Below are 16,464 nucleotides of genomic sequence, written 5' to 3'. Positions count from 1 at the left end.
CTGCTCCTCATTGGATTAACAGGTGGTAACCTGCTTAAGTTACAGTACATGTTTATCAATATTAGTTTGGCCTATGCTGGACTGATCACATACTGTCCTGAAGGCAGGCCTGTAGAAAAATTTAAAACAAAAATGCCTCAGGTAGGTAAATTAGATGCCTTTTGGTTAGCCCTCAGGTTATAATGATATGGTGAAATGTTTCAACAGGATGTGGCAGTAAACTGATCATAACCTCTGTTGATTTAGGTTTTTTGGATTGATAATCTTTGTGTTGCATCAGTAGGTAACCTGACAGTGCTGACACATTGTGATCAGAATGGGGTTAAGGTAACACACACACACACACACACACACACACACACACACACACACACACACACACGGAGCTGTTGTGTCTGAAGGCTGTCGTAATTTCAGACTGCAAGATTTTGATTTGATTAGAATTAGTGTTCCCAGGGCAATGATACCCACTAGTCTCAAGTGCAATAATTGGTTGTACAATCAACCAACATTGAGGTAGGTATAATTGATTCTGTGCATGCATTCTCTGCTGTTGTTTCAGTCTGAGATGGGCCTTATCAAACTCATCCTCCCTCCTTTCCTATCAAATATTTGAAAAACAGTAAGCAGTTGCAATACAGCTCTTAAAAACTGTAGACAATATGTATTTTTGACAATTTGCAATGTGGCCACTACAATGAACATGCATGCTCCCACTCTGCTGGGTGTTTGACACCGTTGGTCATGGCATCCTGGTGTTAGAATTAGAAGTGAGGCAGGTATATGTGGAGCTGCACATGCATGGTTTTGCTGTTATCTGTCAGAAATCGCTGTGTCTCTGTGTTGTTCCTTCATCAGCTCTGTGAATGTGTGGAGTGCCACAGGGGGTAATCTTCACTTCATTCCTGTTTTGTGCTTTTTATGAACAACTCTTTTATCGTCGATATAGTACCAACACACATCTTGATTTCCTCTTCGGTCTCAATGACTCTGTTTGAATTCTTCAACCAAATAGCCCCAGGAACCAAAAGTCTCTTTTTGCACATTCATGATTGTTTTCCCACCCCATCTAAAGAACCATAAAGATAAAGTAAATTAGATGAAGCGGCTCCTTTTTTTTTTTTTAAATCTGTTATCAGTGTGAGACATGTTTTTTTGGGCATGCAACAAAACACACTGCTGTGTAATAATGATGTGTGCATAGATGTTGGGAAGGAGACATGCAGAGTTAATAAGTGAGATTGAAAAACAGCAGAAAGGCTTGACGCCTGTCACCATTTACCTCATTCTTTTTTGAGACCAGTCAAGATTTTGGCTACAGAACTGTCAAAATCAATGAAAGTCCCACCCCAGTCCTGATAGTAATACTTATTATGACCACCAATTCCCTTATAGCTTCTGTCCTATCAGAAAAAAACAAGCTCAAGAGTAGGGTCTTTTTGGAGCCAGAGCTTTGTCCGACAAAAAACAACTGTAACTAGGTTCATTTGTCAAAATACATTAACAGCTTCTCAGAAAAGCTGATGCATTATCTAATTTTATTAAACTCTGAAATACGTGTCAGCCTCAGAAATCAAGTGTCAGATACTGTTGTGTGTGGGTGGGTGTTTATTTGGCAATCTAGGTCATTTTCATACAGTAGGTTAGTAGTCAGAGGTCTGTGACAGGGATGCTTGAGAAATAAATGGAAAGAAGTATGGGACTGGTCTGTCTCTGCAGTGGCTACATTAACTACATGCAAATATTTACCATGTTTGGGTTTGAATATGTGAACGTGTGACATTGACTCCCCTTTTTCCCAACAGCTTCAGTACCACTTTTGGGTTTTGTTTTGGGTGAAGTGCTACTTTTGCAGTTCACATTTGCATGTTTGTCGCCATTGCTCTAAAGCCAACTCTCTCAACACTTTACTGAATTTGAATGTCATGAAGTGGAGAGCAGTAATAGTCCTGAACTAAAAGCATGCTCAGTGCACAGTGCGGTCATATTCCCTGCCGTATTTCAAATTATCTCTGATTTGTTGTTTTTAGAGATGAAGCCCTGGTTGTAGCCACAGTGGTCTCTGGAGCACTGGTGCAGTAATATTTCACATCTATTAAAATGTCCACTTACTATCATGGTTACTGTAAGTGGTCAGTGGTGTTCGGTTTTTTGTAGTCATTGTTTCTGTAGAGTACAGAGTGTCTGAAGTAGCGCAAGCAGGTGATGGAAATATTCATTTAGCAGCAGAGAAAAAGCTCTTTTTGTGAAGATGGCTCAGAGGCAGACAGGAAATTAGTTATTTTCCCTGCACATTCATCAAAATAAAAATAGTCTGATGAGTATCCCAAGTGACTCTCCCACATCTATTGAAGCCACAGCTGCATGTACCGTGCGCTTAGTATGAACTCTCCAATGAATTTCAGGTGTTTTTTGAGCGCTATTAAAATAAGATTTTTTTTCCCCCTTCCTCATCTCAAAGCCATTGTCCTACGTTTTTATCCCATAAGAATTAACATATTTAAAATAATGAAATGCCCCATTTAATTTTATAACCTTCACCTATTACTCTCTAAAATTACGATGTGAAACACAGTTGCGTCCCAGTGCCAAATACAAAGAACTCTGGATGGCGAAACTGCGAGATATTTGCCTTTGACACTTCAGTTTCTGATAACCTTTGATTCAGTGACTAACAAGCAGAATGTCAACAGGGACTGTCTGTGTGCCAAATTGTTCACACTGTGGCTCTTGTGCAGCCTCTGTGCTGTAGAATTGCCAGGTAATTATGGAATAAAGTGCATGTGCAAAAGTGTTTTTTTTTTTTTTTATGTACGTCACGATCAAATTTAGCCTAAGATATGCAGCAATGCAAAAACTCATTCGTCGGCTTATCTCAGATGTATTTATTCATGCGATTAGTTAAACCATTAATATTAAACTATAGCGTTTATAGTGTATAGTGTTTGTCTTTGACGGTTCTTCTTTTCTGTTTGTGGTCTGTGTGTCAAGTGTTATATCAGGCTGCTATAACAGGAAATGTAGCAGTAGGCTTTATCACAGTAGCTGCACTGCAGTAGTGGTTTCATTTTACTGACACATTTAGGAGAAACAAAACTGGCAATCACTTTTGAATGAGCCAAATTAAACTCTCAGCATTTCTTTATTTGCTGAAGTCCTAGTAACTGAGACAAAACCACTGCCATTCGTCTGGTTTGTTCAACAATCAACCAATTGAGAAAATTGATTTAGCGATGTTAGAAATATTCTGGAATCTACCTAATGTGAAATACAAAGCTCAGTGGATTTTAAAATTCTCCACTGATGTTTTCTTTATCTAGTGTATTGCCTCTAAATTAAAATACTCTTTTTTTACCTAATGCACCAAATTTAATTTATAAACTTAACAAATGAAGAATTTTAGAGACGATGCAGATGTGGTGTGGACAACTTTGTTGCACTGTGCACCCTGAGGAGTTAATTGTTTCTTTTTTCACAGTTAATGGCTTCAAAATGGCTGCACAGAAAACCTGTCAGCTGGTGACAGCTTGTCTACAGGTGTAACCTATGAATGTACACCATATTTAATTTGTTCAGTTCATGTTTTTTTCTCTACAGGCTATATTTATTGCATGTATTTCCACTGCCACATAAAACTGCTAATGATATTCCAAGAGTTTGATTGATAGAGTGTAAAAGGGAATATCAGCCTTGTAGGTGGTGTTTTTATTTATTTATTTATTTATTTATTTATTTATTAATTATTCTTTTACTTATGCTTAGGCCTAAGATGGCTGACTGAGGTGTTTAGTTTTGAAGAAACCATCCCTGACCACTCTTAATGGCACTGTGATAAAACACTGTAGGCAGAGCTGAGCAGCTCACAGCAGTCTGAGGAATGTGTCAAAGCTGGAAGGTCTCTCACTTCTATCAGTGTATCATGTTACTGCATGTTGTTTTAATCATGTCTGCTCGGTCCCCTCTGGAGTGTTGAGGGCCCTTGTTTCTTTGTGTTCCAAAAATTTGTTATGGGAGTATAGTCCCATGGTTCTCCACATCAAAGGGACTGGTGTAGCGATGTGATGTGTTCGTCCTCATGCATCTCCATTAGAAGGCTGATGCAAGAGTCCAGCTATTGAAAATTTTGTTCCCCCTTTTGGCAGCCTGACATTATCTAGCTGTAAGGCCGGGGTGCAGTGCCAAATTACGAGGTTAAAATTCCTGATTATCTCACTTTTTCTGTATCATTGACCTTCATTCAGGACATTCAGTGTGTGCACAGGTGTTTGTTTCAATGTAACCAGCATTGCCTGCTTCAATAAAGCAGTGGACATATGGACACTGTGTGACTAATGCTTTGAAAGGGACACTCGGGATCTGTTTTATTGCTTCATTTGGCACACCGCAGTCCCACTTCCCATTACGGTTGCCATGTGATTTATGTTGTGCTCTTTGGAGAGTGAGAGAGAGGAGCCGGGAATGAAAGAGCCGTGATAGCGATGTTTACCTTGATCCCGGCTGCCTTTTATTTCATCTCGGACATTGACAGTTGGGAGAAATGGGTTAAAAGCCCAGTTAGGCCCCATGTTTTCTCCCACATACAAAAATGCTGTTTCTTTGATCATCTAAAAAGCAGGAGAGTGTTATTGGCAGTGCAGTGTCAAGCCTTAAAGACTGACAGAACCTTGGACTTTTTATCCTCACTGTCTCCGGCATGATACATAGTCAGATTCACACCGTCAGACTTCACCACTTCCACCTACAGACAGCAAATAGGTGCTTGATTGATAACATACAACAGACAGATTTCTGTCATAATGTTGTTTTGTAGCATAATCTACCAAATGGCCTCTTCACAGCTGTTTGTTTAGCAATGAAATAAGCAATAATTATAATGTTGCATCTTTGTCTTCTTCTACAGTTGAATCTAAAAAAGCAGGAGGTGTTCTTTGCTCTGCTGCATGTTATTTAGCAGTGCAGAATGACAGATAACCTTTGCACCAGCAACCTACTTCGTGTTTAATTTGTAGCCGTGCTTCCTGTCAGATGATTGCACCTGATTTATATTCAAACTGTTATTTTCCTGTTTACATGCAAATGCACACCTTTCACCACCCAATAATATTAAAGTGAGATATTCAACTGCTGAATTTGTATAACATTTTCAGTCACAGTCCAACTGCGTTAGCACCTCGCTTTCTGTGAGTAATTGAAGTTGCGAGGTAAAGTGATGCAAACAATGTTTTCTTAAAATTGGCATTTTTTTTATCATACACATGAACACTTTGTGCCAGAAAGTATTTTAACAAATCAAAGTGTGAAGTCTATACTAAGTCAACACATATAACTATGTTTCTTATCAGTGGCATGTCAGTAGTTTTTAAAATGGCAATGGTTTTCAGTCATAAGAATAATGCTGCATTCACATGGAATCAGGGAAACGGCAAACTGGAAATCATTTTGGTGGACAAGAGCAGAACTGTAAAATTAGGTGAGGCCAGCAGAGAATACCAGCAACAATTATGGTAGATGGCATTGTCTTTCAAAGCTAAAATATTTTAACTCTTTGTCGTCCTCTGTGATAGAATTTACAACAGGATATTATGTAGCTCCTTCACACATGGCAAAAACTCAGCTGATCTGCACAATTACTGGACATTAGTAGAAAAATTACATTAAATAATCAACATGAAATAATTTTAAGTAGTACGTTTTATTTCATTTTAGTTTTAGTAAACACAACAACATCACCATTATGACAGATTGTCATGTATGTTTCATTTTACCATCCTGCCATTTTGTCGGACTGTTTATTTGGTTTTCCTGTGTTGTCCCTCTCCTGTCTACGTGTGCCTGATTCCATGTGAACGCAGCATTAGAAGCAAAGGATGTTACCTGTAAATCTTTTGCCTGTCATGTCCTGTGTGTGCACTTTGTTCCTACTGCAAGAAAACTTTTTTCCTGTATGTACTGTATACCTAATCTGTGTTCTGCAAAGTTTGCAACAAAAAAAAAAAGATCACTGGAACTACCCCTAATTTTTGAACAATAGAACCTTTTGGCCTTTTTTGGGGCAAAAACAAATTTAGTATCCCCATTTTATGCCCCAGTGAGCAATATTTTTTCTCAAGAAACAAATACTCATTATAATGATGCCTTCAGCAAATGATGGTGAACAAATGATGCAGGAGTAAACAAGGAGGGTGTAGTGGGAAGCTGTGTAATATGTAGTGATAATAATGTGGTGTACAGTACGTGTGATTATCTTTAACAAGTGTTGGCTTGCCTCTCCACCTCCTCCCTTTGGAAAACACTGCAAATACAAGGAGCTGGCTGCATATCATTAAGCCAAATGAACAGGTACATGGTAGCTCTCAGATAATGGTTCATTTATATTAAGTGTAGCATTCTTTTAGAGGATATACTGCTGTAGCAACACATTAACAATGAAAATGTCATCCAGTCGATGCCATTCTCCCTGTACCACCTGCATTTTCTAAGCCAAAAACAGATTAATAGCAGCTGATTGGGAGATGCATGAAATTACTTGTTCTTTTCTCTCTCTACCCCCTCTCTTTCTTTTTCTCTGTATGTGTCTAATTAAAAACTGGAGGCTGAGCTACACAATTTATGGCTAATGCTTGCTGCTGATGGGGCAGCAGTAGGCAGGAGCTGGAGGAACACGTTCATGATGGATGTCAGTCTGTGCAGAACATGTGGGACTCCCACCCCCAGATCACTCCTCATGAAAATGATCCACATGCAAACTGCAAACTGTGCTAACACTACTGTGAAGGACAAATGCATTTCTTGAAACATTTGTCATACTGAGGCCTCACATCATTCATCAGAGTCCATTTGCCTCCTTAACTACCAGCATTGCCAGTGTATTCCTGGTAGCATTCAATACTTGTTTGAAGCGGTCGATGCAAACAGAAATTCATTTTTTTGGCGTGAAGGTCTCCCTAAAAGATGGATGTGCACCGAAGAATGATGATAACAGAATGCCTACGCTTTGTGTTTTGCCGGTAATTCTCGAGAGCAAAAATGGATTATTATCTTGGCAGTATGAGCGCAGGTGGATCTCTTTGCTGGGCTCGCAGCATGTGTGCGTTCTTGCATAGGAGGTCAAAGATGTGATTACACTGATGCATAAAAGACTATGGCTGAGACAGGCAAATCAGGGAATAGATGGTGTTTGAAGGTGTAAAGTAACACTAGGGCAGGCGTTGCTATGGATCACATTTAGTGACAGTGAGACTGTATCAGTATCACAGAGCAGCCCTTGTAACCAACACTGCTCTGCCATCGACCCCCCAACAGTAATAGTCAGTCAGGCTACGTTCAGACTGCAGGTAAAAGTGGCCCAAATCTGATTTTTATGTCTCATATGTCACTCAGGTCTGTTTATTTCTTATCAGTGTGAACACGCAAATCAAATAGAATGTAAGCTTTTAAATTCTGATCTGGGCCACTTACACATGTGGTCCTAAATCAGATACAGATCTGATTTATTTTGCAGTGTGACCTCAGTCTGAACAGTCATTGTAATTCATGCGACTTTCACGTCGCTCTTGATCAATATTCGTCACAATTCTGCGTTGTTGGGAGTCACTCAGTGTCGAAACATTGAAGACAGCTGTGATGGAGGCAGTCAGTGACAGATGTAGTTAAAAGAAGTCCTTGACGTCTGGAAATTTTGGATGGAATCTATTTCCATGAAGCCGTTTTCGTCACAATATTATCGTTCCTGGCTTAGACTCACTTTACATCCACACACATCTCCATACAGAAATAGCAGCCATTGCACTATAAAAGCCATAATTAAAAATTTGGCTCTCTTTGTCCTGGTCCTCGTTATCATGTGCTTGCCAATTCGCCAGCTTCCACTGCAAGCAGTAAATCCGAATCGAGCACTAAGGCTTGCAGTGTGAACTTAGCCACAGATTCCTTATTTACGACCTACGTCCAGTAGCTTCTTCTGAAGTTTTTTTATCACTGATGACAACCATCCTTGCACGCACTCCTGAACACAACCTCTTGAAAGCACATGGTTTCTTTTTCCTCCCAGCGTGCTCATAAAAAAGGGGCCCTCCTTGCAAAGAGCAAACCTGAGATGAATGGTAAACCAGCTTTTGATGCAAGGTATTGATTGTTTAGCAATGCCATGTTTTCCCTTTTAATCACTCTGCACAGCTCTTGTGACAGCTTAGTGCTTAGTGTACTTGAACATCATCAGTTGAAAAGGCAGTGTGTTCCTACTGTGTTTGTAGACAACCTGGAAAAGGTAAGAAATAGATTCGGTTTGCGATGTAGGAGAAAGGCGTCCTCGCATTTGAGAAGCGAGCCAAGTGTTGGTTAATTTTCTGTTGGTAAAATAATCATTTCAGCACATGCAAGGTGAACAACATTGCAGCATTGGATTGTATAGAAAATTAGCTCAGATGTACCTCTTAATATACATGGCATCCTGAAAACACCCTAATTTTTGCCTACTTCGTATGTAGTGTCTGCTTATAAATTAACCACTGTACGTGACCTTATTGCACTGGGTGTGTTAGTTTCTGTCTGAAAATACTTCCATGGAAACAAAGTGTATGTTTTTCGAAGTTCTGTAAATCCCCCCACTGCATCATCATCAAACACAGAAGTCATTAGTTGGCCTTGAAAATCCCCTTTCTGCCGACTCTGTGAGTAATGCTGTGTGTTACTGTAGCTTTGCCCCTGATGCAGGTCAGTCTGAAGTTTCCTTCCTTAGCTGGTGGGATGGGTCAGACAGAACACTTCATCACTCTCCAGGTAGAGTAGGAGTCAGGGCCACAACTTGTCATCAGAAGACACAGGCAGAATGAAGAACTGATGGAAACTCATGGAAGCATGGTACTCCAACTGAACTGTGGGCGTACCATTGAACTTGTTATGCACCTACTGTAGCCACCACGACCCCACACACTCCATTTTCTGTTATCCTTTGACCGTAAAAGCCTGCCCCACAGCGAGCTCTCGTCCTGCACATCTTGTGCGTGTGTACACACAAATTGGGGGGGAGAAAACCTTCACAAATAATTGACTTCATTTCAGCTGGTCTGCTGAGTGACCTCAAAGAGAGAATGGCAAGTGGGTGAACGGATGGCTTTTTAAAATTTGCTTTATTGATGTCAACCACTGGGAAGGTTTCAGTCTCTCTGCTTTTTACATCCCTTTATTTCCTCTCATCTAAAAAATCACTGAGGCCAAACAGTGAGTGGCGTTGCTATTTTTCATCGTACTAGAAGGAATTAATTGTGTTTAGTGGGATGATGGACACCAGCAGTGATTTGTGAGGTTTGGGAGAGTGCAGCTGGTGTCAAAGCAGCCATGTATAGAATCAGTCGGGGAGATGTTAATGTCTGAGGAGGTGGATTTAACATGATGTAATGCTAATTAGTAGGCTAACAGCAATGCATGGCAGTTACAGTCAGAACTTGACATGTTTTAAGTTCTTTTTTCGGTCACATTTTTTTCATCACTTCACTTTCGTGACGGATTGTAAGAGAACAGATAGAGGTCCTTTGAGCGATGCAGCCCTCTATCTTTAAACAATGTCAAGATGCTCTGATACACTACCTCTTCCTCTTGTGTGTACCCTCCATTAGCTGAAAAGACACTGTGTTTGCAGTCCGAATACTGCTGATCCATGCTGATGACTCTGTTACTGGATTATCATTGTTAGCATCAGCCATCTGTTATTGTGCAAGAAGATAACATGGACAAGGAGGAACACACAACGGAAAAACAAATGCTTACGTGTGCCCAAAACATAATAACACTATGTGGTGAAATATCTACTGCTCCATCACATACACAGAGACACAGCTGGAAACAGTAAATACACGGACAAACAAATGCATCACTTTTCGTGATAAGATAAACAAATTTACATGAAGTGTGCTAGTGTATTAATTCAACTTTTTTTTTTAAAGTTTATGTTTATTTCAGCATTTCATTTAAAAGAATAGCTTGACATTTTGAGAAATACGCTAATTCTCTTTGTTGCCATGACTTAGATGAGATTGATACTATTCTCATATCTTTATGGTAAATATAATGCTGCAACCGGCTTCCTCTAAACTTATCTTAAAGACTGGAAACGGGGAAACAGCAAGGCTGGCTCGGTCCAAATGTGACAAAGTCCACTTACCAGAACCTCTAATGGCTGAGCCACACTGGAGCAGTGTGTGATAGCTACCCCACTGAACTGCTGCAGCCTGCACACGAGCAGTTTTCACACAGACAGTGTGGCTGCTGCAGAGCTGCCTGCTGCTTTGAGTACTGTATTTCCTCAATTAAATGCTGGTACTCCACTAATTACACATACTCTTATCGTGATGGCCCACCAGGGGATGGAGGCATGAAATACAGTTATGCTTTTAAAAGTATGTTATATTTATTCATTGTGCAAAATAAGAAAAAGCATGTTGGCCAATTCTGATTATTCATTTTAAAGCAGATATTGGCTGATACCAAGGATATACTGATATTATCAGCATGTTGGTTGACACTGATGACATGCCAACATTATCCTCTCCTTAATATATTTTTTTTCATGTCTGTAACAGATATACAGTACAGGCCAAAAGTTTGGACACACCTTCTCATTCAATGCGTTTTCTTTATTTTCATGACTATTTACATTGTAGATTCTCACTGAAGGCATCAAAACTATGAATGAACACATGTGGAGTTATGTACTTAACAAAAAAAGGTGAAATAACTGAAAACATGTTTTATATTCTAGTTTCTTCAAAATAGCCACCCTTTGCTCTGATTACTGCTTTGCACACTCTTGGCATTCTCTCCATGAGCTTCAAGAGGTAGTCACCTGAAATGGTTTTCCAACAGTCTTGAAGGAGTTCCCAGAGGTGTTTAGCACTTGTTGGCCCCTTTGCCTTCACTCTGCGGTCCAGCTCACCCCAAACCATCTCGATTGGGTTCAGGTCCGGTGACTGTGGAGGCCAGGTCATCTGCTGCAGCACTCCATCACTCTCCTTCTTGGTCAAATAGCCCTTACACAGCCTGGAGGTGTGTTTGGGGTCATTGTCCTGTTGAAAAATAAATCATCGTCCAACTAAACGCAAACCGGATGGGATGGCATGTCGCTGCAGGATGCTGTGGTAGCCATGCTGGTTCAGTGTGCCTTCAATTTTGAATAAATCCCCAACAGTGTCACCAGCAAAACACCCCCACACCATCACACCTCCTCCTCCATGCTTCACAGTGGGAACCAGGCATGTGGAATCCATCCGTTCACCTTTTCTGCGTCTCACAAAGACACGGCGGTTGGAACCAAAGATCTCAAATTTGGACTCATCAGACCAAAGCACAGATTTCCACTGGTCTAATGTCCATTCCTTGTGTTTCTTGGCCCAAACAAATCTCTTCTGCTTGTTGCCTCTCCTTAGCAGTGGTTTCCTAGCAGCTATTTGACCATGAAGGCCTGATTGGCGCAGTCTCCTCTTAACAGTTGTTCTAGAGATGGGTCTGCTGCTAGAACTCTGTGTGGCATTCATCTGGTCTCTGATCTGAGCTGCTGTTAACTTGCGATTTCTGAGGCTGGTGACTCGGATGAACTTATCCTCAGAAGCAGAGGTGACTCTTGGTCTTCCTTTCCTGGGTCGGTCCTCATGTGTGCCAGTTTCGTTGTAGCGCTTGATGTTTTTTGCGACTCCACTTGGGGACACATTTAAAGTTTTTGCAATTTTCCGGACTGACTGACCTTCATTTCTTAAAGTAATGATGGCCACTCGTTTTTCTTTAGTTAGCTGATTGGTTCTTGCCATAATATGAATTTTAACAGTTGTCCAATAGGGCTGTCGGCTGTGTATTAACCTGACTTCTGCACAACACAACTGATGGTCCCAACCCCATTGATAAAGCAAGAAATTCCACTAATTAACCCTGATAAGGCACACCTGTGAAGTGGAAACCATTTCAGGTGACTACCTCTTGAAGCTCATGGAGAGAATGCCAAGAGTGTGCAAAGCAGTAATCAGAGCAAAGGGTGGCTATTTTGAAGAAACTAGAATATAAAACATGTTTTCAGTTATTTCACCTTTTTTTGTTAAGTACATAACTCCACATGTGTTCATTCATAGTTTTGATGCCTTCAGTGAGAATCTACAATGTAAATAGTCATGAAAATAAAGAAAACGCATTGAATGAGAAGGTGTGTCCAAACTTTTGGCCTGTACTGTATGTTGTGGTGTCAGTATTAGGGATGTTCCTGGCGACTAAATGAAAATTTTGATTAAGACTAGTCGACCACAAACATTAGCACAATTTATTGTTAAGTATTTGAAACATTGTCCCAAAAAATATTGTTTGCATTAAGAGCCCTTTGAAGCCTTTAATCACAATCTTCAACAACCATGTCGGATTTTAAATGCCACTGAAGTATGAGACACTTTGCGCTATGCGGTGTGAATATGAACATGATGGCAACTCAGTCAAAAATTAACCCAAAAAAGATAAATTATTGCTAAATTCATTTTCTAGATCAAAGCACTGCCAAACCACGCTGGTTTTGTGAAAGGACATCTCTCCAATTTCCCACCGTACTGTTTTAAAACTCCAGTCTACTTGAGCATTACTGTGGGGAGTTGGACTGCTGTTTGAGGGCTTTGTAGCCCCCACTAGTGGCGGGCAGGTGCATGACAGTTAAGCAGCATGGTACATGAATAAAACACTAATTGGTTTAACTGACTAATATTTCTGGTGCCGACTAGCAAGGGGGCGGATGTTTAATTGTTTAGAGGGCTAATCCCGAGATATAGCCGAGACTCTGAAGCTGAGCTGCGCTGCTCACGCGGGCAGGTTGGCTCTTCTAATCTGTCAACACTGATGCTGAAAAAAGCCCCCATGAGGCTCCAAGACGCACATGTGCTGCCCACACAGACAGTGTAGCCCAGGCATCAAGCTCAGTAATTAACATTTAGATCTTATTTGATTCATCTGGAAAAATACCAGACTGTAAGAATGACAGTTGAACACTATGTGCTTGCTAGTTGGAGGATAATGTTATGTCTTATTTGCAGCTCTAATAAATGAAGCTAACAGGATGCTGGCTAAGCATATTTTCCAAAATGCCAAACTAGTCATGTCAGTTAATAAACCACTGAACAACCTCCTGGAGGTGTTCAGAATATGTGGTATTTGACAGTAAGAGCCAGTTCAGCGAGTAACAACAACAAAACAAAAAAGAGTGCTCGCCTTTTTTTAAAGGTCCAAACAGATGGGAGATAACAGGAGTAGAATGAGAGGCCAAAAGAAGAAGCAAAGTGCAGACTTCATTTAAATCAGTGGTTCTGTAAGCTTAGCTTTGAGGCCAACTGTATGATTGCTGTTTAGCTGTTTTTGTATCCAAGGCAACATGACGGATTAGTTGGTTAGCTTTGCCTCCTCACAGCAGGGGAGTTCCTGTGTTTGATCCTGGGCTTTTTGTGTTTGGAGTTTGATTGGTCTCTCTGTGCTTGCATGTGTCCCCTGTTGGTCTCTCAGTTTCCCTTTACATTACAAAGACGTGCATATCGAGGTGGTTGGAGAATCTTTAAAAGGTCTGTCCTTTACAGGTGTGCCCTTACACCTGTAAAGGACAGACAATCTGATAAGCCATTTTCACTAACTTCTGCTTGATGTACTAATGCATGCTGGAATAGGCTCCAGCTACCCATGACCTTGAATAGGACAATGCAAGTAAGCAAAGTACATTTTTCCAGCCATGAAACAAACATTATTATTTTATTATACAAACTAGTTTGCATAGCCAAAGTGCTATGACAGTTTGTAGTATTTATACAGCTTTGTTCACACAAAAGAAAAAAATTCCCACCCTGACAGAAAAAATTAATACGCTTTAGACCCAGAGATGTAAGGCTGTTATGAGAAATGTTTGCGATACTCCGTCATCACAGCCATTGCAGAGTTGTTCCTATTATTGTTAGATTGCTTATTTGAATAGTTATAGCAGCTTGCATTTAAATGATTGATGCCGTTTTGTACTTTGTCTCATCAGAATCTCATTCGGTGGAGATGTTCATTGTTTTCCTGTTTAAAAAGACATTTTCACTTGGAGATGACAGGCTGCGTTACGCTTGTGGAGTCATATATGTGAACATGACTTTGATTCAATCAGAGCCATTTGTTCTGTAAATTATCTCCGGCATATTAGCACACATGTGCTTTCACAGGACCTGCATCCTGCTGTTTAGGATGTCTGCGCTGTTTGTCTTTCACCTCGCATGCTTACATTAGCTCAAGATGGTGTACATACATCCATCAAATTAATTTAAAATGTTTATGTAGATTATAAAACACCCATAATACTGTAGTTGCTGCCTCTGTGGTTTTATGTTTATTGCCTATAAATTCAAGCTTATTTGCTTGTTAAACCCATTTTAATTTCTAGTAATGGAGTCAGGATGGGCTCTGTAAATGCTGCAACACAGTCTTTCCACTTCAGATTAGGTGTGCTTTTAGCTCATATATTGTATTTGTTTGGGATGCTAGATTTGACGAATGAAGTCAACTCTAAATCGGCTTTGTTAATTTATAAAGTAAGACTACCTTGAACCAGTGCTGCAACTAACGATTATTTTCATTGTTGACTAATCTGTCGATTATTTCTTCGATTAGTCAACTAATCATTTTATCAAAAAATGTGTTAAAATGTTGTTGAATGTCGGTCTGTCTCTTCCAAACCCCAAAATGATGTCATCTAATGTCCTGTTTCATACTCACGCCAAAGGGTTTTAGTTCACCGTCATGGGAGAGTGTGTAAAGCTGCCAATATTTGAACGCAAGAGGCTGCAATAAGAGTATTCTGGGGTTCATTTATAGTACTTTTCTATGAAAAATGACTCAAACCGATTAGTTGACTACTAAAATAGTCACAGATTATTTTAATAGTCGATTAGTCATCAATTAGTCGACTAATCGTTGCAGCCCTACCTTGAACATTTCAAAGGTATATTATTGATTGAAAATTATGCAGTAGAAAATAATTACCCAGGAAAAGATCATATCTGCAGCACATTGCTGTAAAATTAAAAAGTAAATTAACACTAAAGTGTGTGTGAAGATTTTTTTTTAGTGACACCTCTTACCTTTAAGCCTTGACCAAATCTTTGCCACCCTGTTGAATATTTAATTTCATTTGTTCAGATTCATAATTGATACACAGAGAAGGTTTTTGATTTTCCATTAGCATACTGGACATCTATGAATGACAGGTGACAGGTGAAGTGTGATGTAGCAAGGTCAAAATGACACCAGATGTTTTTTTTCCCCCTTTTTTAACGTTGCATTATAAATCTGAAAGCACCTTTGTTCTTCACAAACTCCCACTCACACTACCACAGGAAACAGTGGCCTTTCCAGTGAAGCATGGCTGCAGCTTTCATGTCATTTACGTCTCATCAGTGCTGTTCCTGTTGAAGGATGATACTTGATATTCAGAGGTTAGCTTTGTCTCCTCAAATTAATCAGCTGCTTCTGTTTCCTTGTGCAGGGGGAGAATCACCAGGGAGATCTAGAAATTGTTGGTGTAATGTACAGTACTATAAGAAAGGCAGGCTGTAGAACACAATCTGGAAACATTAGCGTCAGAGAGGATTTCAGATGTGGGCTTTTGTGATCACGGGGATGTGAAGTGGCATAAATAATGGAAAATTCAGGAAATGGAGGGCTGATTAAAGAGCACAGTTGTAGTAGAATCTCTGTGGCACGGTTTGGACAACAGGCAGCGCAACAGTGGTCTGAGAGTCATCAGGGTAAATGGCAACGGCTATGATTACAGCTCCTGTTGATTCATTAGTATAGACTTGATGTAAATATTGTGGACGGATTAATGAAAATGTGTTCATGAGAGCCTGAAGATTGGGTTACTGCTTCATTAGACGATCACAGTGTGTACTGTATGGCAGCAGTTACATTAAAGAGCTGTGAAGACCTTTGATACGACCAAGTTATCACCAGCACCACGTGTATTTTGCTGCACTGTCTATGTCTGTGTGTGTGTGTGTGTGTGTGTGTGTGTGTGTGTGTGTGTGTGTGTTTCAGCTTTGTTTTATATGTGTGTGTGTGTGTGTGTGTGTGTGTGTGAATCACTAGAATATATTTCTGAATATTAAGGCAACTAAATGCAAAATCACATATGATATCATTATTGCGATAACCTGTGTTCAGCTATTATGCTTTACATTCACATACACTCTTTAAATGTGTACAGCAAAAACCCCAAAGTGTATAACTAGAGTTGAATTACAGTGCTTTTGGAATCGTTTATTTAGACATCAGAATTTTGTAAAATGATTACGCAGTTATTAGTATTATTATCTCAGGCAACAACTAAAGTGTACTGTTGATTTTAAATATACAATTACTTGATTGACCATTTATTAAATAAAATGTCAGAAAACAATGGAATATGCCTTAATCACATGCTTGGTG

At 39.9% G+C, this 16,464-nt stretch overlaps 1 protein-coding gene across 14 annotated transcripts in view; it reads left to right on the top strand.

The window, feature by feature from the left end:
• The window catches only part of LOC117251264 (bromodomain adjacent to zinc finger domain protein 2B), a 64,655-nt gene that overhangs the window by 16,753 nt on the left and 31,438 nt on the right, over positions 1-16,464 (top strand). The gene's annotated exons all lie outside the window — the stretch shown is intronic.

The sequence above is a fragment of the Epinephelus lanceolatus genome, chromosome 14, assembly GCF_041903045.1.
Source record: "Epinephelus lanceolatus isolate andai-2023 chromosome 14, ASM4190304v1, whole genome shotgun sequence".
In the NCBI taxonomy this organism is placed as follows: Eukaryota; Metazoa; Chordata; class Actinopteri; order Perciformes; family Serranidae; genus Epinephelus; species Epinephelus lanceolatus.
The sequence above is the reverse complement of the archived record's forward strand: the minus strand, read 5'-3'. Positions and strand labels throughout refer to the sequence as shown.